General features: G+C 34.1%; 1 non-coding gene across 1 annotated transcript; it reads right to left on the bottom strand.

The window, feature by feature from the left end:
• Positions 1-1,725: 1,725 nt before the first annotated feature.
• On the bottom strand, positions 1,726-1,832 carry LOC128578637 (U6 spliceosomal RNA). Its single transcript, XR_008377776.1, has one exon. It is a non-coding gene; the product is annotated as a U6 spliceosomal RNA (small nuclear RNA).
• Positions 1,833-3,664: the final 1,832 nt, after the last annotated feature.

Here is a 3,664-nt window from a genome sequence, read left to right as displayed (position 1 = left end):
ACAATTTGAAAGTAAACCCTAATTTTTATTTACTTTATCAAGGAGTGTTCTGAGTCAGGCTTTCAATGTATACAAAAGGGTATGTAAATATATTATTAGAAGCAAAGTAGAGTGTTTGAAAAGCATAAGGACATACCTAATTGTAGGAGTCATACATGATTATCTTTACCATCTCAGGTTTTAATTTATAATAGATTTTGGCTCTCTTCCGTAAAACATTTCAAACCTCTCAAAAGTGCATTGACCTTCACAAAAATTTTTCAAGTAAAACATGCATGTGCTTACAGTAATCAGAAATATTAAAGGTGTAAATCTTCAGATCCTAGGGAAAATTTAGACTAAATTAACTTATCCAATGTTCCAATGCATAGAGACAAGTCGTGCATTGTTAAAAGCATGAGTTTGGGTTAGAGTTGCTATATTTCTATGTAAGGATAGATGGCAAATTCCCAGTATTACCATAGTTAGGGGTTTGAAAGGGCTGTCACTTGCATTTAAAAAGCATTATACTTATGTTTAAATAAAATGATGTCTATACATTTCCAACATGAGCATTTTTGCATATCTGTAAAATAATTAGCTATCTTCCAAATCTTAAGTTTAAGGAATCTTTTTGGAAAAAAAAAAAACATACTATATACATACTATTAATGTCCATCAACAAATCATGTGGAAAATTAATATATCTTAATGGATGTATGCTAAATAATCCTTTGAAATTGTGCTGTTTATATTCATGATTTGATATGTTTCTTTGGATGGGGGAAATTAAACAGTAAGCTTCTGTCCTTTATAATTAATTAATACTACTATCTTTTTATACCAAATCAATTTGGATTGCCATTATTTCTAACACATTGCTATGTAACATAACAACACATAATACAAATTCTATTACATACAATTTTTGCCTTTCAGTATACAAGACATTAAATGTTTCTAGTTTTCGCTAGAAGAGTCGATATATATTTTTACTTGTGCTATTTTTCCACCCCTACTTATCCATTTGAATTAATTTTCTGTATATTCAGTTATTGTTTCATGAAAGCAATAATAAACTGTAGAATACTTTTTTTTTCCATTTGAATAATGGCTCATGTATTCTTAACCCTATGTCCTAAAGGCTGATTTCTCTGGGGAGTCATTATCATGACACTCACATTGTCACTCACCTATATTGTTAAACTTGCTATCAAATAATATGCAAAACAGTACATGTTATGTGTTGTAGGGCAGATTTATGACAAAATAGGTTTGAAACAAAATAATGAATTCATGACATTTATCCTGTCTCTAACAACTTTACTAATGATTTTTATCAGATTAACTTTAAATCAGAAAGTTACATTTCCTCTCTTTATATCATATAGAAATGCTTCATACATTCCCTAGGTGAATATGGTTCATGACTATATGCATTTGCCTAAAAAATAAAATTGAGAAACATTTTTTTCCTTAAACCACCAAACTAGTTATCAGAGATCATCATGACCCTCTATGTGGATTAAACTTTAGAAGTCCTTTTAATTTGTGCAACTTAAAACAACTAACCATATTTCTAATAGGTTTTAGAGACAGCAACCTCTTTAAAAAGATAAAAGATGTTTTATATTTTACACAATAGTAATGGTTTACATTATGAAAATATACACTATGATGCTGATACTCGTCAAACCACTAGATAGGCAGAGGTCTTTTTTTTTCTTTTTTTTCATTCAACCGAATAAAAATATGGAACGCTTCACTAATTTGCGTGTCATCCTTGCGCAGGGGCCATGCTAATCTTCTCTGTATCATTCGAATTTTAGTATATGTGCTGCCGAAGCAAGCACGATAGGCAGAGGTTTTTAAAAACATTTTCGGTTGTTGAGTCCTTTCTGGTCCATATGGGAGGAGGGTGAAGGTATATCCACATATGTGTGTTGGAGTGCTTCTGGCTGATAGACAATCACTTCTGTAAACCATATCTTAAAAATAGGAAGAAGTCACCTTTTTAAAAAAATTTTTTTATTAAATCATAGCTGTGTACATTAGTATGATCATGGGGCACCATCCACTTGGTTCGTCACTTATGCTTTAGAATGCTGCCATAAAGAAGCACCATTATATGAGACTATACACAGGAAAGGAAGTGAGGATACAGGGATAGAAACTAAATTCCTATCATATTTCAGTCATTAAGTACTTAGAATGGTACCACTGATTTTTTTTTAAAGATGCAGTTTTTCATTCATAATATTATGGGGATAGAAATGTTTTGGTTATAGGGCTTGCTTTTGTACTACAAGAGTCAAAGTTACAAATATGCCCATCACTGATACGATACATTGTACCCATTATTATTATTTCACCTATCCCTTTCATTTTTTTCCTACCTACTTGATTCTGACTGAATTCTACTTCCAACTATTCACGCGGGTGTTGCTCAGGTAGTTTTATTTTAATGATGAGTACATGTGATGGTTGTTTTCTTTTTCCATTCTTGTGATACTTCACTTAGGATAATGTTCTCCAGTTCAATTAAGATTGCTGTAAAAAGGTATTAAATCTTTTATGTTTATGGCTGAGTGGCATACATATACCACATTTCACTAGTCCACTTATGAACCAATGGACACTAGGGTTGATTCCACATCTTTGTGATAGTCAGTTGTGCTGAAATACACATTATAGTGCAAGAATCTTTTTGATAAAATTACTGGGTTTTTTTTTGTTTTATGTTTTTTTTTTTTCTTGAGACAGATTCTCACTATGTCGCCCTTGGTAGAGTCCCATGGCGTCACAGCTCACAGCAACCCCAAACTCTTGGGTTTAAGCAGTTCTTTTGCCTCAACCTCCCAAGTGGGTGGGACTACTGGTGTCCGCCACAACACAGGCTATTTTATTGTTGTTGATGTCATTGTTGTTTGACAACAATGTTGTCATTGTTGTCCAGTGGCATTCGAACCCACCAGCCCCAGTGCATGTGCCCAGAGCCCTAAACACTGAGCTATGGGCACCAAGCCAATAAAAATTACTTTTCATTCTTTGGGTACATACTTAGTAATCGGATTGCTGGTTCAAGCAATAGATCTACTTTTAAGTCTTTGAGTCATCTCCATACGACTTTCCATAGAGGCTACACTAGTTTGCAATGCCACCAATAGTAGGTAAGTGCTTTTTTCTCTTCTGCATCCATACTACCATCTATTGATTTGGGACTTTTGATAAAAGCCATTTTCATTGAGGTTAGCTGATGGCACATTTTGATTTGCATTTCTCTGATGATTGGTGACATTGAGCATTTTTCACTTTTTTTTGTTGTTGAGGATTCATTGAGGGTACACAGAACCAGGTTACATGAATTGATTTTGTAAGATAAGGACCCTCTTACAATTGTGTCCCACCCCCAAAAGGTGTACCACACCCCTTGTTCCCCCACCTCGTCCTTCCTTCCCTTTCTCAGCTGTCCCCATCTCCCACCCTCCACAGTGTACTAGGACCTTAATTGGCCTCATATCAGAATGAGTACATAGGATTCTTGTTACTCCATTCTTGTGATGCTTTACTAAGAATAATGTGTAGGTATCATCTAACCCCAGTGAGAATGGCCCACATCACAAAGCCTCAAAACTGCAGATGCTGGCATTTTTCACTTTTATTGGCCATTAGTCTATCTTTTTTT

This window comes from Nycticebus coucang, chromosome X, assembly GCF_027406575.1.
Source record: "Nycticebus coucang isolate mNycCou1 chromosome X, mNycCou1.pri, whole genome shotgun sequence".
NCBI lineage: Eukaryota > Metazoa > Chordata > Mammalia > Primates > Lorisidae > Nycticebus > Nycticebus coucang.
This window is presented reverse-complemented; position numbering and strand designations above follow the sequence as displayed.